The 19,206-nt window shown below is 45.2% G+C and overlaps 8 non-coding genes and 60 pseudogenes across 8 annotated transcripts; all 68 read right to left on the bottom strand.

Moving 5' to 3' along the window:
- Positions 1-151: 151 nt before the first annotated feature.
- On the bottom strand, positions 152-269 carry LOC142114846 (5S ribosomal RNA; annotated as a pseudogene).
- Positions 270-560: 291 nt separating this feature from the next.
- LOC142114932 (5S ribosomal RNA) lies at positions 561-679 on the bottom strand (annotated as a pseudogene).
- Positions 680-757: 78 nt separating this feature from the next.
- Positions 758-875, bottom strand: LOC142114924 (5S ribosomal RNA; annotated as a pseudogene).
- Positions 876-965: 90 nt separating this feature from the next.
- On the bottom strand, positions 966-1,074 carry LOC142114979 (5S ribosomal RNA; annotated as a pseudogene).
- Positions 1,075-1,357: 283 nt separating this feature from the next.
- LOC142114858 (5S ribosomal RNA) lies at positions 1,358-1,476 on the bottom strand (annotated as a pseudogene).
- Positions 1,477-1,569: 93 nt separating this feature from the next.
- LOC142114983 (5S ribosomal RNA) lies at positions 1,570-1,687 on the bottom strand (annotated as a pseudogene).
- A 92-nt stretch (positions 1,688-1,779) lies between these two features.
- LOC142114937 (5S ribosomal RNA) lies at positions 1,780-1,900 on the bottom strand (annotated as a pseudogene).
- An 88-nt stretch (positions 1,901-1,988) lies between these two features.
- Positions 1,989-2,107, bottom strand: LOC142114835 (5S ribosomal RNA; annotated as a pseudogene).
- Positions 2,108-2,197: 90 nt separating this feature from the next.
- On the bottom strand, positions 2,198-2,316 carry LOC142115023 (5S ribosomal RNA). The gene has a single exon (XR_012681928.1). It is a non-coding gene; the product is annotated as a 5S ribosomal RNA (ribosomal RNA).
- A 90-nt stretch (positions 2,317-2,406) lies between these two features.
- LOC142114900 (5S ribosomal RNA) lies at positions 2,407-2,526 on the bottom strand (annotated as a pseudogene).
- A 91-nt stretch (positions 2,527-2,617) lies between these two features.
- Positions 2,618-2,735, bottom strand: LOC142114949 (5S ribosomal RNA; annotated as a pseudogene).
- Positions 2,736-3,028: 293 nt separating this feature from the next.
- Positions 3,029-3,147, bottom strand: LOC142114881 (5S ribosomal RNA; annotated as a pseudogene).
- A 297-nt stretch (positions 3,148-3,444) lies between these two features.
- Positions 3,445-3,561, bottom strand: LOC142114907 (5S ribosomal RNA; annotated as a pseudogene).
- A 287-nt stretch (positions 3,562-3,848) lies between these two features.
- Positions 3,849-3,968, bottom strand: LOC142114898 (5S ribosomal RNA; annotated as a pseudogene).
- Positions 3,969-4,058: 90 nt separating this feature from the next.
- Positions 4,059-4,176, bottom strand: LOC142115039 (5S ribosomal RNA; annotated as a pseudogene).
- Positions 4,177-4,468: 292 nt separating this feature from the next.
- On the bottom strand, positions 4,469-4,587 carry LOC142114850 (5S ribosomal RNA). Its single transcript, XR_012681914.1, has one exon. It is a non-coding gene; the product is annotated as a 5S ribosomal RNA (ribosomal RNA).
- A 92-nt stretch (positions 4,588-4,679) lies between these two features.
- LOC142114915 (5S ribosomal RNA) lies at positions 4,680-4,798 on the bottom strand (annotated as a pseudogene).
- An 89-nt stretch (positions 4,799-4,887) lies between these two features.
- LOC142114843 (5S ribosomal RNA) lies at positions 4,888-5,005 on the bottom strand (annotated as a pseudogene).
- Positions 5,006-5,296: 291 nt separating this feature from the next.
- On the bottom strand, positions 5,297-5,414 carry LOC142114974 (5S ribosomal RNA; annotated as a pseudogene).
- Positions 5,415-5,506: 92 nt separating this feature from the next.
- On the bottom strand, positions 5,507-5,625 carry LOC142114824 (5S ribosomal RNA; annotated as a pseudogene).
- Positions 5,626-5,704: 79 nt separating this feature from the next.
- Positions 5,705-5,824, bottom strand: LOC142114877 (5S ribosomal RNA; annotated as a pseudogene).
- A 282-nt stretch (positions 5,825-6,106) lies between these two features.
- LOC142114990 (5S ribosomal RNA) lies at positions 6,107-6,215 on the bottom strand (annotated as a pseudogene).
- Positions 6,216-6,502: 287 nt separating this feature from the next.
- LOC142114882 (5S ribosomal RNA) lies at positions 6,503-6,621 on the bottom strand (annotated as a pseudogene).
- Positions 6,622-6,715: 94 nt separating this feature from the next.
- Positions 6,716-6,834, bottom strand: LOC142114859 (5S ribosomal RNA; annotated as a pseudogene).
- A 93-nt stretch (positions 6,835-6,927) lies between these two features.
- On the bottom strand, positions 6,928-7,046 carry LOC142115032 (5S ribosomal RNA; annotated as a pseudogene).
- A 288-nt stretch (positions 7,047-7,334) lies between these two features.
- LOC142114845 (5S ribosomal RNA) lies at positions 7,335-7,452 on the bottom strand (annotated as a pseudogene).
- Positions 7,453-7,744: 292 nt separating this feature from the next.
- On the bottom strand, positions 7,745-7,863 carry LOC142114931 (5S ribosomal RNA; annotated as a pseudogene).
- Positions 7,864-7,941: 78 nt separating this feature from the next.
- Positions 7,942-8,059, bottom strand: LOC142114922 (5S ribosomal RNA; annotated as a pseudogene).
- A 91-nt stretch (positions 8,060-8,150) lies between these two features.
- On the bottom strand, positions 8,151-8,259 carry LOC142114978 (5S ribosomal RNA; annotated as a pseudogene).
- A 285-nt stretch (positions 8,260-8,544) lies between these two features.
- Positions 8,545-8,663, bottom strand: LOC142114848 (5S ribosomal RNA; annotated as a pseudogene).
- A 93-nt stretch (positions 8,664-8,756) lies between these two features.
- LOC142114894 (5S ribosomal RNA) lies at positions 8,757-8,875 on the bottom strand (annotated as a pseudogene).
- A 92-nt stretch (positions 8,876-8,967) lies between these two features.
- LOC142114854 (5S ribosomal RNA) lies at positions 8,968-9,086 on the bottom strand (annotated as a pseudogene).
- An 89-nt stretch (positions 9,087-9,175) lies between these two features.
- LOC142114834 (5S ribosomal RNA) lies at positions 9,176-9,294 on the bottom strand (annotated as a pseudogene).
- Positions 9,295-9,380: 86 nt separating this feature from the next.
- On the bottom strand, positions 9,381-9,499 carry LOC142114849 (5S ribosomal RNA; annotated as a pseudogene).
- A 291-nt stretch (positions 9,500-9,790) lies between these two features.
- On the bottom strand, positions 9,791-9,909 carry LOC142114872 (5S ribosomal RNA; annotated as a pseudogene).
- Positions 9,910-10,191: 282 nt separating this feature from the next.
- LOC142115025 (5S ribosomal RNA) lies at positions 10,192-10,309 on the bottom strand (annotated as a pseudogene).
- Positions 10,310-10,399: 90 nt separating this feature from the next.
- LOC142114826 (5S ribosomal RNA) lies at positions 10,400-10,518 on the bottom strand. Its single transcript, XR_012681912.1, has one exon. It is a non-coding gene; the product is annotated as a 5S ribosomal RNA (ribosomal RNA).
- Positions 10,519-10,609: 91 nt separating this feature from the next.
- LOC142114868 (5S ribosomal RNA) lies at positions 10,610-10,727 on the bottom strand (annotated as a pseudogene).
- A 92-nt stretch (positions 10,728-10,819) lies between these two features.
- On the bottom strand, positions 10,820-10,938 carry LOC142115031 (5S ribosomal RNA; annotated as a pseudogene).
- Positions 10,939-11,028: 90 nt separating this feature from the next.
- Positions 11,029-11,147, bottom strand: LOC142115036 (5S ribosomal RNA; annotated as a pseudogene).
- Positions 11,148-11,238: 91 nt separating this feature from the next.
- On the bottom strand, positions 11,239-11,357 carry LOC142115011 (5S ribosomal RNA). The gene has a single exon (XR_012681927.1). It is a non-coding gene; the product is annotated as a 5S ribosomal RNA (ribosomal RNA).
- A 289-nt stretch (positions 11,358-11,646) lies between these two features.
- Positions 11,647-11,766, bottom strand: LOC142114830 (5S ribosomal RNA; annotated as a pseudogene).
- Positions 11,767-11,843: 77 nt separating this feature from the next.
- LOC142114943 (5S ribosomal RNA) lies at positions 11,844-11,957 on the bottom strand (annotated as a pseudogene).
- A 626-nt stretch (positions 11,958-12,583) lies between these two features.
- Positions 12,584-12,701, bottom strand: LOC142114822 (5S ribosomal RNA; annotated as a pseudogene).
- Positions 12,702-12,792: 91 nt separating this feature from the next.
- LOC142114895 (5S ribosomal RNA) lies at positions 12,793-12,911 on the bottom strand (annotated as a pseudogene).
- Positions 12,912-12,997: 86 nt separating this feature from the next.
- LOC142114828 (5S ribosomal RNA) lies at positions 12,998-13,116 on the bottom strand (annotated as a pseudogene).
- Positions 13,117-13,407: 291 nt separating this feature from the next.
- LOC142114993 (5S ribosomal RNA) lies at positions 13,408-13,516 on the bottom strand (annotated as a pseudogene).
- A 92-nt stretch (positions 13,517-13,608) lies between these two features.
- Positions 13,609-13,727, bottom strand: LOC142114896 (5S ribosomal RNA; annotated as a pseudogene).
- Positions 13,728-14,009: 282 nt separating this feature from the next.
- On the bottom strand, positions 14,010-14,127 carry LOC142115024 (5S ribosomal RNA; annotated as a pseudogene).
- A 90-nt stretch (positions 14,128-14,217) lies between these two features.
- LOC142114819 (5S ribosomal RNA) lies at positions 14,218-14,336 on the bottom strand. The gene has a single exon (XR_012681911.1). It is a non-coding gene; the product is annotated as a 5S ribosomal RNA (ribosomal RNA).
- Positions 14,337-14,426: 90 nt separating this feature from the next.
- On the bottom strand, positions 14,427-14,544 carry LOC142114889 (5S ribosomal RNA; annotated as a pseudogene).
- A 92-nt stretch (positions 14,545-14,636) lies between these two features.
- LOC142115029 (5S ribosomal RNA) lies at positions 14,637-14,755 on the bottom strand (annotated as a pseudogene).
- A 90-nt stretch (positions 14,756-14,845) lies between these two features.
- Positions 14,846-14,964, bottom strand: LOC142115034 (5S ribosomal RNA; annotated as a pseudogene).
- A 91-nt stretch (positions 14,965-15,055) lies between these two features.
- LOC142114942 (5S ribosomal RNA) lies at positions 15,056-15,174 on the bottom strand. The gene has a single exon (XR_012681923.1). It is a non-coding gene; the product is annotated as a 5S ribosomal RNA (ribosomal RNA).
- A 289-nt stretch (positions 15,175-15,463) lies between these two features.
- LOC142114856 (5S ribosomal RNA) lies at positions 15,464-15,583 on the bottom strand (annotated as a pseudogene).
- Positions 15,584-15,660: 77 nt separating this feature from the next.
- Positions 15,661-15,774, bottom strand: LOC142114940 (5S ribosomal RNA; annotated as a pseudogene).
- Positions 15,775-16,065: 291 nt separating this feature from the next.
- Positions 16,066-16,183, bottom strand: LOC142114977 (5S ribosomal RNA; annotated as a pseudogene).
- Positions 16,184-16,409: 226 nt separating this feature from the next.
- Positions 16,410-16,528, bottom strand: LOC142114938 (5S ribosomal RNA; annotated as a pseudogene).
- Positions 16,529-16,621: 93 nt separating this feature from the next.
- LOC142114866 (5S ribosomal RNA) lies at positions 16,622-16,740 on the bottom strand (annotated as a pseudogene).
- A 79-nt stretch (positions 16,741-16,819) lies between these two features.
- LOC142114982 (5S ribosomal RNA) lies at positions 16,820-16,933 on the bottom strand (annotated as a pseudogene).
- Positions 16,934-17,022: 89 nt separating this feature from the next.
- Positions 17,023-17,141, bottom strand: LOC142114857 (5S ribosomal RNA; annotated as a pseudogene).
- Positions 17,142-17,233: 92 nt separating this feature from the next.
- On the bottom strand, positions 17,234-17,352 carry LOC142114838 (5S ribosomal RNA). Its single transcript, XR_012681913.1, has one exon. It is a non-coding gene; the product is annotated as a 5S ribosomal RNA (ribosomal RNA).
- Positions 17,353-17,442: 90 nt separating this feature from the next.
- On the bottom strand, positions 17,443-17,560 carry LOC142114884 (5S ribosomal RNA; annotated as a pseudogene).
- Positions 17,561-17,643: 83 nt separating this feature from the next.
- On the bottom strand, positions 17,644-17,762 carry LOC142114862 (5S ribosomal RNA). Its single transcript, XR_012681915.1, has one exon. It is a non-coding gene; the product is annotated as a 5S ribosomal RNA (ribosomal RNA).
- Positions 17,763-17,840: 78 nt separating this feature from the next.
- Positions 17,841-17,954, bottom strand: LOC142114906 (5S ribosomal RNA; annotated as a pseudogene).
- Positions 17,955-18,045: 91 nt separating this feature from the next.
- LOC142114972 (5S ribosomal RNA) lies at positions 18,046-18,163 on the bottom strand (annotated as a pseudogene).
- A 92-nt stretch (positions 18,164-18,255) lies between these two features.
- On the bottom strand, positions 18,256-18,374 carry LOC142114825 (5S ribosomal RNA; annotated as a pseudogene).
- Positions 18,375-18,665: 291 nt separating this feature from the next.
- LOC142115001 (5S ribosomal RNA) lies at positions 18,666-18,783 on the bottom strand (annotated as a pseudogene).
- Between the last annotated feature and the right edge of the window lie 423 nt (positions 18,784-19,206).

Here is a 19,206-nt window from a genome sequence, read left to right as displayed (position 1 = left end):
AACCAGGCCTGGCACTGCTTAGCTTCCAAAATCAGGCTTGTTCAGGGCGGTATGGCTGTAGGTATTGCTTACCTACTGCCCTACATCTCTTATACATCTCAACACCAACATTGAAGGTAGCAGGAACAAGAGAGAAAAAAAATGAAAAAATAACCTACAGTACCTGGTATTCCCAGGTGGTCTCCCATTCAAGTACTAACCAGGCCCGGCTCTGCTTAGCTTCCAAGATCAGACAAGATTGGGCATGTTCAGGGTGGTTGACTGTACGTTTTGCTTGCTTACTGACATACATCTCTTATACATCTAAACACCAGCATTGAAGGAAGCAGGAACAAGAGAGAAAAAATACCGAAAACAAAAAAAACCTACAGCACCTGGTATTCCCAGGTGGCCTCCCATCCAAGTACAAACCAGGCCCGGGCCTGCTTAGCTTCCAAAATCGGGCTTGTTTAGGGCGGTGTGGCTGTAGGAATTGCTCACCAACTGCCTTACATCTCTTATACATCTCAACACCAACATTGAAGGAAGCAGGAACAAGAGAGAAAAAAAAATGAAAAAAAAACCTAGAGCACCTGGTATTCCCAGGTGGTCTCCCATTCAAGTACTAACCAGGCTTGGCCCTGCTTAGCATCCAAGATCAGACAAGATTGGGCTTGCTCAGGGTGGTGTGGCTGTAGGTATTGCTTGCCTACTGACCTACATCTCTTATACATCTCAACACTGGCATTGAAGAAAGCAGGAACAAGAGAGAAAAAAAAACATACAGCACCTGGTATTCCTAGGTGGTCTCCCATCGAAGTACTGACCAGGTCCGGCCCTGGTTAGCTTCCAAGATCAGATGAGATTGGGCTTGTTCAGGTTGGTTTACTGTAGGTATTGCTTGCCTACTGACCTACATCTCTTATACATCTTAACACCAGCATTGAAGCACGCAGGAACAAGAGAGAAAAAAACCAAAAAAAAAGAACCTACAGCACCTGGTTTTCCCAAGTGGTCCCCCATCCAAGTACTAATCAAGCCTGGCACTGCTTAGCTTCCAAGATCAGGCTTGTTCAGGGTAGTGTGGCTGTAGGTATTGCTTGCCTCCTTACCTACATCTCTTATACATCTCAACACCAGCATTGAAGGAAGCAGGAACAAGAGAGAAAAAAAAAAACCTAAATCAGATTCCCAGGTGTTCTCCCATCAAAGTACTAACCAGGCCCGGCCCTGCTTAGCTTCCAAGATCAAACAAGATTGGGCTTGTTCAGGGTGGTGTGGCTGTAGGTATTGCTTGCCTACTGACCTACATCTCTTATACATCTCAACACCGGCATTGAAGAAAGCAGCAACAAGAGAGAAAAAAACCGAAAAAAAAAACCTACAGCACCTGGTATTCCTAGGTGGTCTCCCATTGAAGTACTGACCAGGCCCGGTCCTGTTTAGCTTCCAAGATCAGATGAGATTGATCTTGTTCAGGGTGGTGTGGCTGCAGGTATTGTTGCTTACTAACCTACATCTCTTATACATCTCAACACCAGCATTGAAGGAAAGCAGGAACAAGAGAGAAAAAAAAACCGAAAAAAAAAAAACCTACAGCACCTGGTATTCCAGGTGGTCTCCCATCCAAGTCTTAACCAGGCCTGGCCCTGCTTAGCTTCCAAAATCAGACGAGATTTGGCTTGTTCAGGGTGGTGTGGCGGTAGGTATTGCTTGCCTACTTACCTACATCTCTTATACATCTCAACATTGGCATTAAAAAAAGCAGGAAAAAGAGAGAAAAAAAACCAAAAAAAAACAAACCTACAGCACCTGGTATTCCCAGGTGGTCTCCCATCCCAATTACTAACCAGGCCTCGGCCCTGCTTCGCTTCCCAGATCAGACGAGACTGGGCTTGTTCAGGGTGGTGTGGCTGTAGGTATTGCTTCCTTACTGACCTACATCTCTTATACATCTCAACACCAGCATTGAAGGAAGCAGGAACAAAGAGAAAAAATACAGAAAAAAAAATCTACAGCACTTGGTATTCCCAGGTGGTCTCCCATCCAAATACCAACCAGGCCTAGCCCTGCTTAGCTTCCAAGATCAGACGAGATTGGGCTTGTTCAGGGTGGTGTGGCTGTAGGTATTACTTGCCTACTGACCTACATCTCTTATACATCTCAACACCAGCATTGAAGGAAGCAGGAACAAGAGAGAGAAAAAAATGAAAAAAGAAACCTACAGCACCTGGTATTCCCAGGTGGTCTCCCACTCAAGTACTAACCAGGCCCAGGCCTGCTTAGCTTCCAAGATCAGATGAGATCGGGCATTTTCAGGGCGGTTTGGCTGCAGGTATTGCTACCTGCTGACCTACATCTCTTATACATCTCAACACCAGCATTGAAGGTAGCAGGAACAAGAGAGTAAAAAAACGAAAAAAAAAAAACCTACAGCACCTGGAATTCCCAGGTGGTCTCCCATCCATGTACTTACCAGGACCGGCCCTGCTTAGCTTCCAAGATGAGACGGATTTTGGGCTTGTTCAGGGTGGTGTGGCTATAGGTATTGTTTGCCTACTAACCTACATCTCTTATACATCTCAACATCAGCATTAAAGGAAGTAGGAACAAGAGAGAAAAAAAAAAAAAAGAAAAAAACCTACAGCACCTGGTATTCCCAGGTGGTCTCCATCCAAGTACTAACCAGGTCCGGCCCCTGGTTAGCTTCCAAGATCTGATGAGATTAGGCATGTTCAGGGTGGTTTACTGTTGGTATTGCTTGCCTCCTGACCTACATCTCTTATACATCTCAACACCAGCATTGAAGCACGCAGGAACAAGAGAGAAAAAAAAACGAAAAAAAAAAATCCTACAGCACCTGGTATTCCCAGGTGGTCCCCCATCCAAGTACTAAACAGGCCTGGCACTGCTTAGCTTCCAAGATCAGGCTTGTTCAGGGTGGTGTGGATGTAGGTATTGCTTTCCTACCTACCTTCATCTCTTATACATCTTAACACCGGCATTGAAGAAAGCAGGAACAAGAGAGAAAAAAAAACGAAAAAAAAAAAACCTACAGCACCTGGTATTCCCAGGTGGTCTCCCATCCAAGTACTAACCAGGCCTGGCCCTGCTTAACTTCCAAGATCAGATGAGATTGGCTTGTTCAGGGTGGTGTGGGAGGTAGGTATTGCTTCCCTACTTACCTACATCTCTTATACATCTCAACATTGGCATTAAAGAAAGCAGGAAAAGAGAGAAAAAAAACAAAAAAAAACAAACCTACAGCACCTGGTGTTCCCAGGTGGTCTCCCATCCAATTACTAACCAGGCTCCGGCCCTGCTTCGCTCCCACATCAGACGAGACTGGGCTTGTTCAGGGTGTGTGGCTGTAGGTATTGCTTCCCTACTGACCTACATCTCTTGTACATCTCAACACCAGCATTGAAGGAAGCAGGAACAAGAGAGAAAAAATACAGAAAAAAAAACCTACAGCACCTGGTATTCCCAGGTGGTCTCCCATCCAAATACAAACCAGGCCTAGCTCTGCTTAGCTTCCAAGATCAGATGAGATTGGGCATGTTCAGGTGGTTTACTGTAGGTATTGCTTGCCTCCTGACCTCTATCTCTTATACATCTCAACACCAGCATTGAAGCACGCAGGAACAAGAGAGAAAAAAACCGAAAAAAAAAAACCTACAGCACCTGGTATTCCAGGTGGTCCCCCATCCAAGTACTAACCAAGCTGGCACTGCTTTGCTTCCAAGATCAGGCTTGTTCAGGGTAGTGCGGCTGTAGGTATTGCTTTCCTACTGACCTACATCTCTTATACATCTCAACACCAGCATTGAAGGTAGCAGGAACAAGAGAGTAAAAAAACGAAAAAAAAAAACCTACAGCACCTGGAATTCCCAGGTGGTCTCCCATCCATGTACTTACCAGGACCGGCCCTGCTTAGCTTCCAAGATGAGACGGATTTTGGGCTTGTTCAGGGTGGTGTGGCTATAGGTATTGTTTGCCTACTAACCTACATCTCTTATACATCTCAACATCAGCATTAAAGGAAGTAGGAACAAGAGAGAAAAAAAAAAAAAGAAAAAAACCTACAGCACCTGGTATTCCCAGGTGGTCTCCCATCCAAGTACTAACCAGGTCCGGCCCTGGTTAGCTTCCAAGATCTGATGAGATTAGGCATGTTCAGGGTGGTTTACTGTTGGTATTGCTTGCCTCCTGACCTACATCTCTTATACATCTCAACACCAGCATTGAAGCACGCAGGAACAAGAGAGAAAAAAAAACGAAAAAAAAAAATCCTACAGCACCTGGTATTCCCAGGTGGTCCCCCATCCAAGTACTAAACAGGCCTGGCACTGCTTAGCTTCCAAGATCAGGCTTGTTCAGGGTGGTGTGGATGTAGGTATTGCTTTCCTACCTACCTTCATCTCTTATACATCTTAACACCGGCATTGAAGAAAGCAGGAACAAGAGAGAAAAAAAAACGAAAAAAAAAAACCTACAGCACCTGGTATTCCCAGGTGGTCTCCCATCCAAGTACTAACCAGGCCTGGCCCTGCTTAACTTCCAAGATCAGATGAGATTGGGCTTGTTCAGGGTGGTGTGGCGGTAGGTATTGCTTCCCTACTTACCTACATCTCTTATACATCTCAACATTGGCATTAAAGAAAGCAGGAAAAAGAGAGAAAAAAAAACAAAAAAAAACAAACCTACAGCACCTGGTGTTCCCAGGTGGTCTCCCATCCAATTACTAACCAGGCTCGGCCCTGCTTCGCTTCCCACATCAGACGAGACTGGGCTTGTTCAGGGTGGTGTGGCTGTAGGTATTGCTTCCCTACTGACCTACATCTCTTGTACATCTCAACACCAGCATTGAAGGAAGCAGGAACAAGAGAGAAAAAATACAGAAAAAAAAACCTACAGCACCTGGTATTCCCAGGTGGTCTCCCATCCAAATACAAACCAGGCCTAGCTCTGCTTAGCTTCCAAGATCAGATGAGATTGGGCATGTTCAGGGTGGTTTACTGTAGGTATTGCTTGCCTCCTGACCTCTATCTCTTATACATCTCAACACCAGCATTGAAGCACGCAGGAACAAGAGAGAAAAAAAACCGAAAAAAAAAAACCTACAGCACCTGGTATTCCCAGGTGGTCCCCCATCCAAGTACTAACCAAGCCTGGCACTGCTTTGCTTCCAAGATCAGGCTTGTTCAGGGTAGTGCGGCTGTAGGTATTGCTTTCCTACTGACCTACATCTCTTATACATCTCAACACCGGCATTGAAGAAAGCAGGAACAAGAGAGAAAAAAAAACGAAAAAAAAAAACCTACAGCACCTGGTATTCCTAGGTGGTCTCCCATTGAAGTACTGAACAGGCCCGTCCTATTTAGCTTCCAAGATCAGACGAGATTGATCTTGTTCAGGGTGGTGTGGCTGTAGGTATTGTTTGCTTACTAACCTACATCTCTTATACATCTCAACACCAGCATTTAAGGAAGCAGGAACAAGAGAGAAAAAAAAACGAAAAAAAAAAAACCTACAGCACCTGGTATTCCCAGGTGGTCTCCCATTCAAGTACTAACCAGGCCCGGCCCAGCTTCGCTTCCAAGATCAGATGATATTGGGCTTGTTTAGGGTGGTGTGGCTGTAGGTATTGCTTGCTTACTGACCTACATCTCTTATACATCTCAACACCGGCATTGAAGAAAGCAAGAACAAGAGAGAAAAAAAACCCCTACAGCACCTGGTATTCCTAGGTGGTCTCCCATCGAAGTACTGACTAGGCCCAGCCCTGGTTTGGCTTCCAAGATCAGATGAGATTGGGCTTGTTCAGGGTGGTGTGGCTGTAGGTTTTGTTTGCATCCTGACCTACATCTCTTATACATCTCAACACTAGCATTGAAGGAAGCAGGAACAAGAGAGAAAAAAAACCTACAGCACATTCCCAGGTGGTCTCCCATCAAAGTACTAACCAGGCCCAGCCCTGCTTAGCTTCCAAGATCAGACGAGAAAGGGCTTGTTCAGGGTGGTGTGGCTGTAGGTATTGCTTGCCTACTGACCAACATCTCTTATACATCTTAACACCAGCATTGAAGCACGCTGGAACAAGAGAGAAAAAAACCCGAAAAAAAACAACCTACAGCACGTGGTATTCCCAGGTGGTCCCCCATCGAAGTACTAACCAAGCCTGGCACTGCTTAGCTTCCAAGATCAGGCTTGTTCAGGGTAGTGTGGCTGTAGGTATTGCTTGCCTCCTGACCTACATCTCTTATACATCTCAACACCAGCATTGAAGGAAGCAGGAACAAGAGAGAAAAAAAAAAAACCTAAAGCACATTCCCAGGTGTTCTCCCATCAAAGTACTAACCAGGCCCGGCCCTGCTTAGCTTCCAAGATCAGACAAGATTGGGCTTGTTCAGGGTGGTGTGGCTGTAGGTATTGCTTGACTACTGACCTACATCTATTATACATCTCAACACCGGCATTGAAGAAAGAAGCAACAAGAGAGAAAAAAAACCGAAAAAAAAAAAACCTACAGCACCTGGTATTCCTAGGTGGTCTCCCATTGAAGTACTGACCAGGCCCGGTCCTGTTTAGCTTCCAAGATCAGACGAAATTGATCTTGTTCAGGGTGGTGTGGCTGTAGGTATTGTTTGCTTACTAACCTACATCTCTTATACATCTCAACACCAGCATTGAAGGAAGCAGGAACAAGAGAGAAAAAAAAACCGAAAAAAAAAAAAACCTACAGCACCTGGTATTCCCAGGTGGTCTCCCATCCAAGTCTTAACCAGGCCTGGCCCTGCTTAGCTTCCAAGATCAGACGAGATTGGGCTTGTTCAGGGTGGTGTGGCGGTAGGTATTGCTTCCCTACTTACCTACATCTCTTATACATCTCAACATTGGCATTAAAGAAAGCAGGAAAAAGAGAGAAAAAAAAACAAAAAAAAAACAAACCTACAGCACCTGGTATTCCCACGTGGTCTCCCATCCAATTACTAACCAGGCCCGGCCCTGCTTAGCTACCAAGATCAGACAAGATTGGGCTTGTTCAGGGTGGTGCGGCTGTAGGTATTGCTTGCCTACTGACCTACATCTCTTATACATCTCAACACCAGCATTGAAGCACGCAGGAACAAGAGAGAAAAAAAAACGAAAAAAAAAAACCTACAGCACCTGGTATTTTCAGGTCGTCCACATCCAAATACTAACCAGGCCTGGCACTGCTTAGCTTCCAAAATCAGGCTTGTTCAGGGCGGTATGGCTGTAGGTATTGCTTACCTACTGCCCTACATCTCTTATACATCTCAACACCAACATTGAAGGTAGCAGGAACAAGAGAGAAAAAAAAATGAAAAAATAACCTACAGTACCTGGTATTCCCAGGTGGTCTCCCATTCAAGTACTAACCAGGCCCGGCTCTGCTTAGCTTCCAAGATCAGACAAGATTGGGCATGTTCAGGGTGGTTGACTGTACGTTTTGCTTGCTTACTGACATACATCTCTTATACATCTAAACACCAGCATTGAAGGAAGCAGGAACAAGAGAGAAAAAATACCGAAAACAAAAAAAACCTACAGCACCTGGTATTCCCAGGTGGCCTCCCATCCAAGTACAAACCAGGCCCGGGCCTGCTTAGCTTCCAAAATCGGGCTTGTTTAGGGCGGTGTGGCTGTAGGAATTGCTCACCAACTGCCTTACATCTCTTATACATCTCAACACCAACATTGAAGGAAGCAGGAACAAGAGAGAAAAAAAAATGAAAAAAAAAACCTAGAGCACCTGGTATTCCCAGGTGGTCTCCCATTCAAGTACTAACCAGGCTTGGCCCTGCTTAGCATCCAAGATCAGACAAGATTGGGCTTGCTCAGGGTGGTGTGGCTGTAGGTATTGCTTGCCTACTGACCTACATCTCTTATACATCTCAACACTGGCATTGAAGAAAGCAGGAACAAGAGAGAAAAAAAAACATACAGCACCTGGTATTCCTAGGTGGTCTCCCATCGAAGTACTGACCAGGTCCGGCCCTGGTTAGCTTCCAAGATCAGATGAGATTGGGCTTGTTCAGGTTGGTTTACTGTAGGTATTGCTTGCCTACTGACCTACATCTCTTATACATCTTAACACCAGCATTGAAGCACGCAGGAACAAGAGAGAAAAAAAACCAAAAAAAAAGAACCTACAGCACCTGGTTTTCCCAAGTGGTCCCCCATCCAAGTACTAATCAAGCCTGGCACTGCTTAGCTTCCAAGATCAGGCTTGTTCAGGGTAGTGTGGCTGTAGGTATTGCTTGCCTCCTTACCTACATCTCTTATACATCTCAACACCAGCATTGAAGGAAGCAGGATCAAGAGAGAAAAAAAAAAACCTAAATCAGATTCCCAGGTGTTCTCCCATCAAAGTACTAACCAGGCCCGGCCCTGCTTAGCTTCCAAGATCAAACAAGATTGGGCTTGTTCAGGGTGGTGTGGCTGTAGGTATTGCTTGCCTACTGACCTACATCTCTTATACATCTCAACACCGGCATTGAAGAAAGCAGCAACAAGAGAGAAAAAAAACCGAAAAAAAAAAACCTACAGCACCTGGTATTCCTAGGTGGTCTCCCATTGAAGTACTGACCAGGCCCGGTCCTGTTTAGCTTCCAAGATCAGATGAGATTGATCTTGTTCAGGGTGGTGTGGCTGTAGGTATTGTTTGCTTACTAACCTACATCTCTTATACATCTCAACACCAGCATTGAAGGAAGCAGGAACAAGAGAGAAAAAAAAACCGAAAAAAAAAAAACCTACAGCACCTGGTATTCCCAGGTGGTCTCCCATCCAAGTCTTAACCAGGCCTGGCCCTGCTTAGCTTCCAAAATCAGACGAGATTGGGCTTGTTCAGGGTGGTGTGGCGGTAGGTATTGCTTGCCTACTTACCTACATCTCTTATACATCTCAACATTGGCATTAAAAAAAGCAGGAAAAAGAGAGAAAAAAAACCAAAAAAAAACAAACCTACAGCACCTGGTATTCCCAGGTGGTCTCCCATCCAATTACTAACCAGGCTCGGCCCTGCTTCGCTTCCCAGATCAGACGAGACTGGGCTTGTTCAGGGTGGTGTGGCTGTAGGTATTGCTTCCTTACTGACCTACATCTCTTATACATCTCAACACCAGCATTGAAGGAAGCAGGAACAAAAGAGAAAAAATACAGAAAAAAAAATCTACAGCACTTGGTATTCCCAGGTGGTCTCCCATCCAAATACCAACCAGGCCTAGCCCTGCTTAGCTTCCAAGATCAGACGAGATTGGGCTTGTTCAGGGTGGTGTGGCTGTAGGTATTGCTTGCCTACTGACCTACATCTCTTATACATCTCAACACCAGCAATGAAGGAAGCAGGAACAAGATGGAAAAAAAAAAAAAAAAAACTACAGCAACTGGTATTCCCAGGTGGTCTCCCATTGAAATACTATCTAGGCCCGGCCCTGCTTAACTTCCAAGGTCAGACGAGATTGGGCTTGTTCAGGGTGGTGTGGCTGTAGGTATTGTTTGATTACTAAACTACATATCTTATACATCTCAACAGCAGCATTGAAGGAAGCAGGAACAAGAGAGATAAAAAAACGAAAGAAAAAAACCTACAGCACCTGGTATTCCCAGGTGGTTTCCCATCCAAATACAAACCAGGCCCGGGCCTGCTTAGCTTCCAAAATCAGGCTTGTTCAGGGTGGTTTACTGTAGGTATTACTTGCCTCCTGACCTACATCTCTTATACATCTCAACACCAGCATTGAAGAAAGCAGGAACAAGAGAGAAAAAAAAACGATAAAAAAAAAACCTACAGCACCTGGTATTCCCAGGTGGTCTCCCATCCAAGTACTAACCAGGCCTGGCTCTGCATAGCTTCCAAGATCAGACGAGATTGGGCTTGTTCAGGGTGGTGTGGCGGTAGTTATTGCTTGCCTACTTACCTACATCTCTTATACATCTCAACATTGGCATTAAAGAAAGCAGGAAAAAGAGAGAAAAAAAAACAAAAAAAAAAACAAACCTACAGCACCTGGTATTCCCAGGTGGTCTCCCATCCAATTACTAACCAGTCTCGGCCCTGCTTCGCTTCCCAGATCAGACGAGACTGGGCTGTAGGTATTGCTTCCCTACTGACCTACATCTCTTATACATCTCAACACCAGCATTTAAGGAAGCAGGAACAAGAGAGAAAAAATACAGAAAAAAAACCTACAGCACCTGGTATTCCTAGGTGGTCTCCCATCCAAATACTAACCAGGCCTAGCCCTGCTTAGCTTCCAAGATCAGACGAGATTGGGCATGTTCAGGGTGGTTGACTGTAGGTATTGCTTGCCTACTGACCTACATCTCTTATACATCTAAACACCAGCATTGAAGGAAGCAGGAACAAGAGAGAAAAAAAACGAAAAAAAAAAACCTACAGCACCTGGTATTCCCAGGTGGTCTCCCATCCAAGTACTAACTAGGCCCAGCCCTGCTTAGCTTCCAAGATCAGACGAGATTGGGCTTGTTCAGGGTGGTGCGGCTGTAGGTATTGTTTGCCTACTAACCTACATCCCTTATACATCTCAACACCAGCATTGAAGCAAGCAGGAACAAGAGAGAAAAAAAAACGAAAGAAAAAAACCTACAGCACCTGATATTCCCAGGTTGTATCCCATCCAAGTACTAATCAAGCCCGGCCCTGCTTCGCTTCCAAGATCAGACGAGATTAGGTTTGTTCAGGGTGGTTGACTGTAGGTATTGCTTGCCTACTGACCAACATCTCTTATACATCTCAACACCAGCAATGAAGGAAGCAGGAACAAGAGGGAAAAAAAACCGAAAAAAAAAAAACCTACAGCACCTGGTATTCCTAGGTGGTCTCCCATCGAAGTACTGACCAGGTCCGGCCCTGGTTAGCTTCCAAGATCAGATGAGATTGGGCTTGTTCAGAGCGGTGTGGCTGCAGGTATTGCTTACCTGCTGACCTACATCTCTTATACATCTCAACACCAGCATTGAAGGAAGCAGGAAAAAGAGAGAAAAAAAAACGAAAAAAATAACCTACAGCACCTGGAATTCCCAGGTGTTCTCTCATCCAAGTACTTACCAGGCCCAACCTTGCTTAGCTTCCAAGATCAGACGAGATAGAGCTTGTTCAGGGTGGTGTGGCTGTAGGTATTGCTTACCTGCTGACCTACATCTCTTATACATCTCAACACCAACATTAAAGGAAGCAGGAACAAGAGAGTTAAAAAAACAGAAAAAAAAAACCTACAGCACCTGGTATTCCCAGGTGGTCTCCCATCCAAGTACTTACCAGGCCCAACCCTGTTTAGCTTCCAAGATCAGACGAGATTGGGCTTGTTCATGGTGGTGTGGCTGTAGGTATTACTTGCCTACTGACCTACATCTCTTATACATCTCAACACCAGCATTGAAGGTAGCAGGCACAAGAGAGAAAATAAAACGAAAAAAAAAAACTTACAGCAACTGGTATTCCCAGGTGGTCTCCCATTGAAGTACTGACCATGCCCGGTCCTGCTTAGCTTCCAAGATCAAACAAGATTGATCTTGTTCAGGGTGGTGCGGCTGTAGGTATTACATGCTTACTGACCTACATCTCTTATACATCTCAACACCGGCATTGAAGAAAGCAAGAACAAGAGAGAAAAAAAAACCCTACAGCACCTGGTATTCCTAGGTGGTCTCCCATCGAAGTACTGACCAGGCCCAGCCCTGGTTTGGCTTCCAAGATCAGATGAGATTGGGCTTGTTCAGGGTGGTGTGGCTGTAGGTTTTGTTTGCATCCTGACCTACATCTCTTATACATCTCAACACCAGCATTGAAGGAAGCAGGAACAAGAGAGAAAAAAAACCTACAGCACATTCCCAGGTGGTCTCCCATCAAAGTACTAACCAGGCCCAGCCCTGCTTAGCTTCCAAGATCAGACGAGATAGGGCTTGTTCAGGGTGGTGTGGCTGTAGGTATTGCTTGCCTACTGACCAACATCTCTTATACATCTTAACACCAGCATTGAAGCACGCTGGAACAAGAGAGAAAAAAACCCGACAAAAAACAACCTACAGCACCTGGTATTCCCAGGTGGTCCCCCATCCAAGTACTAACCAAGCCTGGCACTGCTTTGCTTCCAAGATCAGGCTTGTTCAGGGTGGTGAGGCTTTAGGTATTGCTTTCCTACTGACCTACATCTCTTATACATCTAAACACCGGCATTGAAGAAAGCAGGAACAAGAGAGAAAAAAAAACGAAAAAAAAAAAACCTACAGCAACTGGTATTCCCAGGTGGTCTCCCATCCAAGTACTAACCAGGCCCGGCCCTGCTTTGCTTCCAAGATCAGATGATATTGGTTGAAGGAAGCAGGAAAATGAGAGATAAAAAAACAAAAAAAAAAAACCTACAGCACCTGGTATTCCCAGGTGGTCTCCCATCCAAGTAGAAACCGGGCCCGGGCCTGCTTAGCTTCCAAAATCAGGCTTGTTCAGGGCGGTGTGGCTGTAGGTATTGCTCGCCAACTGCCTTACATCTCTTATACATCTCAACACCAACATTGAAGGAAGCAGGAACAAGAGAGAAAAAAAAATGAAAAAAAAAACCTACAGCACCTGGTATTCCTAGGTGGTCTCCCATTCAAGTACTAACCAGGCCCAGCACTGCTTAGCTTCCAAGATCAGACGAGATTGGGCATGTTCAGGGTGGTTGACTGTGGGTATTGCTTGCCTACTGACCTACATCTCTTATACATCTCAACACCAGCAATGAAGGAAGCAGGAACAAGAGAGAAAAAAAAACGAAAGAAAAAAACCTACAGTACCTGGTATTCCCAGGTGGTCTCCCATCGAAGTACTATCTAGGCCTGGCCCTGCTTCGCTTCCAAGATTAGACAAGATTGGGCTTGTTCAGGGTGGTGTGGCTGTAGGTATTGCTTGCCTACTGACCTACATCTCTTATACATCTCAACACCAGCAATGAAGGAAGCAGGAACAAGATGGAAAAAAAAAAAAAAAAACCTACAGCAACTGGTATTCCCAGGTGGTCTCCCATTGAAATACTATCTAGGCCCGGCCCTGCTTAACTTCCAAGGTCAGACGAGATTGGGCTTGTTCAGGGTGGTGTGGCTGTAGGTATTGTTTGATTACTAAACTACATCTCTTATACATCTCAACAGCAGCATTGAAGGAAGCAGGAACAAGAGAGAAAAAAAAACGAAAGAAAAAAACCTACAGCACCTGGTATTCCCAGGTGCTTTCCCATCCAAATACAAACCAGGCCCGGGCCTGCTTAGCTTCCAAAATTAGGCTTGTTCAGGGTGGTTTACTGTAGGTATTGCTTGCCTCCTGACCTACATCTCTTATACATCTCAACACCAGCATTGAAGAAAGCAGGAACAAGAGAGAAAAAAAAACGAAAAAAAAAAATCCTACAGCACCTGGTATTCCCAGGTGGTCCCCCATCCAAGTACTAAACAGGCCTGGCACTGCTTAGCTTCCAAGATCAGGTTTGTTCAGGGTGGTGTGGCTGTAGGTATTGCTTTCCTACTGACCTACATCTCTTATACATCTCAACACCGGCATTGAAGAAAGCAGGAACAAGAGAGAAAAAAAAACGATAAAAAAAAACCCTACAGCACCTGGTATTCCCAGGTGGTCTCCCATCCAAGTACTAACCAGGCCTGGCTCTGCATAGCTTCCAAGATCAGACGAGATTGGGCTTGTTCAGGGTGGTGTGGCGGTAGTTATTGCTTGCCTACTTACCTACATCTCTTATACATCTCACCATTGGCATTAAAGAAAGCAGGAAAAAGAGAGAAAAAAAAACAAAAAAAAAAACAAACCTACAGCACCTGGTATTCCCAGGTGGTCTCCCATCCAATTACTAACCAGGCTCGGCCCTGCTTCGCTTCCCAGATCAGAGGAGACTGGGCTGTAGGTATTGCTTCCCTACTGACCTACATCTCTTATACATCTCAACACCAGCATTTAAGGAAGCAGGAACAAGAGAGAAAAAATACAGAAAAAAAACCTACAGCACCTGGTATTCCTAGGTGGTCTCCCATCCAAATACTAACCAGGCCTAGCCCTGCTTAGCTTCCAAGATCAGACGAGATTGGGCATGTTCAGGGTGGTTGACTGTAGGTATTGCTTGCCTACTGACCTACATCTCTTATACATCTAAACACCAGCATTGAAGGAAGCAGGAACAAGAGAGAAAAAAAACGAAAAAAAAAAACCTACAGCACCTGGTATTCCCAGGTGGTCTCCCATCCAAGTACTAACTAGGCCCAGCCCTGCTTAGCTTCCAAGATCAGACGAGATTGGGCTTGTTCAGGGTGGTGTGGCTGTAGGTATTGTTTGCCTACTAACCTACATCCCTTACACATCTCAACACCAGCATTGAAGCAAGCAGGAACAAGAGAGAAAAAAAACGAAAGAAAAAAACCTACAGCACCTGGTATTCCCAGGTTGTATCCCATCCAAGTACTAATCAAGCCCGGCCCTGCTTCGCTTCCAAGATCAGACGAGATTAGGTTTGTGCAGGGTGGTTGACTGTAGGTATTGCTTGCCTACTGACCAACATCTCTTATACATCTCAACACCAGCAATGAAGGAAGCAGGAACAAGAGGGAAAAAAAACCGAAAAAAAAAAAACCTACAGCACCTGGTATTCCTAGGTGGTCTCCCATCGAAGTACTGACCAGGTCCGGCCCTGGTTAGCTTCCAAGATCAGATGAGATTGGGCTTGTTCAGAGCGGTGTGGCTGCAGGTATTGCTTACCTGCTGACCTACATCTCTTATACATCTCAACACCAGCATTGAAGGAAGCAGGAACAAGAGAGAAAAAAAAACGAAAAAAATAACCTACAGCACCTGGAATTCCCAGGTGTTCTCTCATCCAAGTACTTACCAGGCCCAACCTTGCTTAGCTTCCAAGATCAGACGAGATAGAGCTTGTTCAGGGTGGTGTGGCTGTAGGTATTGCTTACCTGCTGACCTACATCTCTTATACATCTCAACACCAACATTAAAGGAAGCAGGAACAAGAGAGTTAAAAAAACAGAAAAAAAAAACCTACAGCACCTGGTATTCCCAGGTGGTCTCCCATCCAAGTACTTACCAGGCCCAACCCTGTTTAGCTTCCAAGATCAGACGAGATTGGGCTTGTTCATGGTGGTGTGGCTGTAGGTATTACTTGCCTACTGACCTACATCTCTTATACATTTCAACACCAGCATTGAAGGTAGCAGGCACAAGAGAGAAAATAAAACGAAAAAAAAAAACTTACAGCAACTGGTATTCCCAGGTGGTCTCCCATTGAAGTACTGACCATGCCCGGTCCTGCTTAGCTTCCAAGATCAAACAAGATTGATCTTGTTCAGGGTGGTGCGGCTGTAGGTATTACATGCCTACTGACCTACATCTCTTATACATCTCAACACCGGCATTGAAGAAAGCAAGAACAAGAGAGAAAAAAAAACCCTACAGCACCTGGTATTCCTAGGTGGTCTCCCATCGAAGTACTGACCAGGCCCAGCCCTGGTTTGGCTTCCAAGATCAGATGAGATTGGGCTTGTTCAGGGTGGTGTGGCTCTAGGTTTTGTTTGCATCCTGACCTACATCTCTTATACATCTCAACACCAGCATTGAAGGAAGCAGGAACAAGAGAGAAAAAAAACCTACAGCACATTCCCAGGTGGTCTCCCATCAAAGTACTAACCAGGCCCAGCCCTGCTTAGCTTCCAAGATCAGACGAGATAGGGCTTGTTCAGGGTGGTGTGGCTGTAGGTATTGCTTGCCTACTGACCAACATCTCTTATACATCTTAACACCAACATTGAAGCACGCTGGAACAAGAGAGAAAAAAACCCGAAAAAAAACAACCTACAGCACCTGGTATTCCCAGGTGGTCCCCCATCCAAGTACTAACCAAGCCTGGCACTGCTTTGCTTCCAAGATCAGGCTTGTTCAGGGTGGTGCGGCTGTAGGTATTGCTTTCCTACTGACCTACATCTCTTATACATCTCAACACCGGCATTGAAGAAAGCAGGAACAAGAGAGAAAAAAAAACGAAAAAAAAAAACCTACAGCACCTGGTATTCCTAGGTGGTCTCCCATTGAAGTACTGTACAGGCCCGTCCTATTTAGCTTCCAAGATCAGACGAGATTGATCTTGTTCAGGGTGGTGTGGCTGTAGGTATTGTTTGCTTACTAACCTACATCTCTTATACATCTCAACACCAGCATTGAAGGAAGCAGGAACAAGAGAGAAAAAAAAACGAAAAAAAAAAAACCTACAGCAACTGGTATTCCCAGGTGGTCTCCCATCCAAGTACTAACCAGGCCCGGCCCTGCTTTGCTTCCAAGATCAGATGATATTGGTTGAAGGAAGCAGGAAAATGAGAGATAAAAAAACAAAAAAAAAAACCTACAGCACCTGGTATTCCCAGGTGGTCTCCCATTGAAGTACTTACCATGCCCGGTCCTGCTTAGCTTCCAAGATCAAACAAGATTGATCTTGTTCAGGGTGGTGCGGCTGTAGGTATTGTTTGCTTACTAACCTACATCTCTTATACATCTCAACACCAGCATTGAAGGAAGCAGGAACAAGAGAGAAAAAAAAAACGAAAAGAAAAAAACCTACAGCTACTGGTATTCCCAGGTGGTCTCCCATCCAAGTACTAACCAGGCCCAGCCCTGCTTAGCATCCAAGATCAGACAAGATTGGGCTTGTTCAGGGTGGTGTGGCTGTGAGTATTGTTTGCCTACTAACCTACTTCTCTTATACATCTCAACACCAGCATTGAAGGAAGCAGGAGCAAGAGAGAAAAAGAAACCCTACAGCACATTCCCAGGTGGTCTCCCATCAAAGTACTAACCAGGCCCAGCCCTGCTTAGCTTCCAAAATCAGACGAGATTGGGCTTGTTCAGGGTGGTGTGGCTGTAGGTATTGCTTGCCTACTGACCTACATCTCTTATACATCTCAACACCAGCATTGAAGCACGCAGGAACAAGAGAGAAGAAAAACGGAAAAAAAAACCGACAGCACCTGGTATTCCCAGGTGGTCTCCCATCCAAGTACTAACTAGGCCATGACCTGATTAGCTTCCAAGATCAGACGAGATTGGGCTTGTTCAGGGTGGTGTGGCTGTAGGTATTGTTTGCCTACTAACCTACTTCTCTTATACATCTCAACACCAGCAATGAAGGAAGCAGGAACAAGAGGGGAAAAAAACCAAAAAAAAAAAAACCTACAGCACCTGGTATTCCCAGGTGGTCTCCCATCGAAGTACTGTCTAGGCCCGGCCCTGCTTAACTTCCAAGATCAGACGAGATTGGGCTTGTTCAGGGTGGTGTGGCTGTAGGTATTGTTTGATTACTAACCTACATCTCTTATACATCTCAACAGCAGCATTGAAGGAAGCAGGAACAAGAGAGAAAAAAAACGAAAGAAAAAAACCTACAGCACCTGGTATTCCCAGGTGTTCTCCCATCCAAGTACTAACCAGGCCCGGCCCTGCTTTGCTTCCAAGATTAGACAAAATTAGGCATGTTCAGGGTGGTTGACTGTAGGTATTGCTTGCCTACTGACCTACATCTCTTATACATCTCAACACCAGCAATGAAGGAAGCAGGAACAAGAGGGAAAAAAAAAAAAAACCTACAGCACCTGGTATTCCCAGGTGGTCTCCCATCGAAGTACTGACCAGGTCCAGCCCTGGTTAGCTTCCAAGATCAGATGAGATTGGGCTTGTTCAGGGTGGTGTGGCTGTAGGTATTGTTTGCTTCCTGACCTACATCTCTTATACATCTCAACACCAGCATTGAAGGAAGCAGGTACAAGAGAGAAAAAAAAACCTACAGCACATTCCCAGGTGGTCTCCCATCAAAGTACTAACCAGGCCCGACCCTGCTTAGCTTCCAAGATCAGACGAGATTGGGCTTGTTCAGGGTGGTGTGGCTGTAGGTATTTCTTTCCTACCGACCTACATCTCTTATACATCTCAACACCGGCATTGAAGAAAGCAGGAACAAGAGAGAAAAAAAAACGAAAAAAAAAAACCTACAGCACCTGGTATTCCTAGGTGGTCTCCCATTGAAGTACTGAACAGGCCCGTCCTATTTAGCTTCCAAGATCAGACGAGATTGATCTTGTTCAGGGTGGTGTGGCTGTAGGTATTGTTTGCTTACTAACCTACATCTCTTATACATCTCAACACCAGCATTGAAGGAAGCAGGAACAAGAGAGAAAAAAAAACGAAAAAAAAACAACATACAGCACCTGGTATTCCCAGGTGGTCTCCCATCCAAGTACTAACCAGGCCAGGCCCTGCTTCGCTTCCAAGATCAGATGATATTGGGCTTGTTCAGGGTGGTGTGGCTGTAGGTATTGCTTGCTTACTGACCTACATCTCTTATACATCTCAACACCAGCATTGAAGGAAGCAGGAACAAGAGAGAAAAAAACCCGAAAAAAAACAACCTACAGCACCTGGTATTCCCAGGTGGTCCCCCATCCAAGTACTAACCAAGCCTGGCACTGCTTTGCTTCCAAGATCAGGATTGTTCAGGGTGGTGCAGCTGTAGGTATTGCTTTCCTACTGACCTACATCTCTTATACATCTCAACACCGGCATTGAAGAAAGCAGGAACAAGAGAGAAAAAAAACCGAAAAAAAAAAACCTACAGCACCTGGTATTCCTAGGTGGTCTCCCATTGAAGTACTGAACAGGCCCGTCCTATTTAGCTTCCAAGATCAGACGAGACTGATCTTGTTCAGGGTGGTGTGGCTGTAGGTATTGTTTGCTTACTAACCTACATCTCTTATACATCTCAACACCAGCATTGAAGAAAGCAGGAACAAGAGAGAAAAAAAAACGAAAAAAAAACAACCTACAGCACCTGGTATTCCCAGGTGGTCTCCCATCCAAGTACTAACCAGGCCCGGCCCTGCTTCGCTTCCAAGATCAGATGATATTGGTTGAAGGAAGCAGGAAAATGAGAGATAAAAAAACAAAAAAAAAAAACCTACAGCTCCTGGTATTCCCAGGTGGTCTCCCATTGAAGTACTGACCATGCCCGGTCCTGCTTAGCTTCCAAGATCAAACAAGATTGATCTTGTTCAGGGTGGTGCGGCTTTAAGTATTACATGCGGGTGGTGTGGCTGTAGGTATTGCTTGCCTACTGACCTACATCTCTTATGCATCTCAACACCAGCATT

Source organism: Mixophyes fleayi, unplaced genomic scaffold, assembly GCF_038048845.1.
Source record: "Mixophyes fleayi isolate aMixFle1 unplaced genomic scaffold, aMixFle1.hap1 Scaffold_1526, whole genome shotgun sequence".
Lineage (NCBI taxonomy): Eukaryota > Metazoa > Chordata > Amphibia > Anura > Limnodynastidae > Mixophyes > Mixophyes fleayi.
Note: the sequence above shows the minus strand (reverse complement) of the source record. Positions and strands in the feature narration are given on the sequence as shown.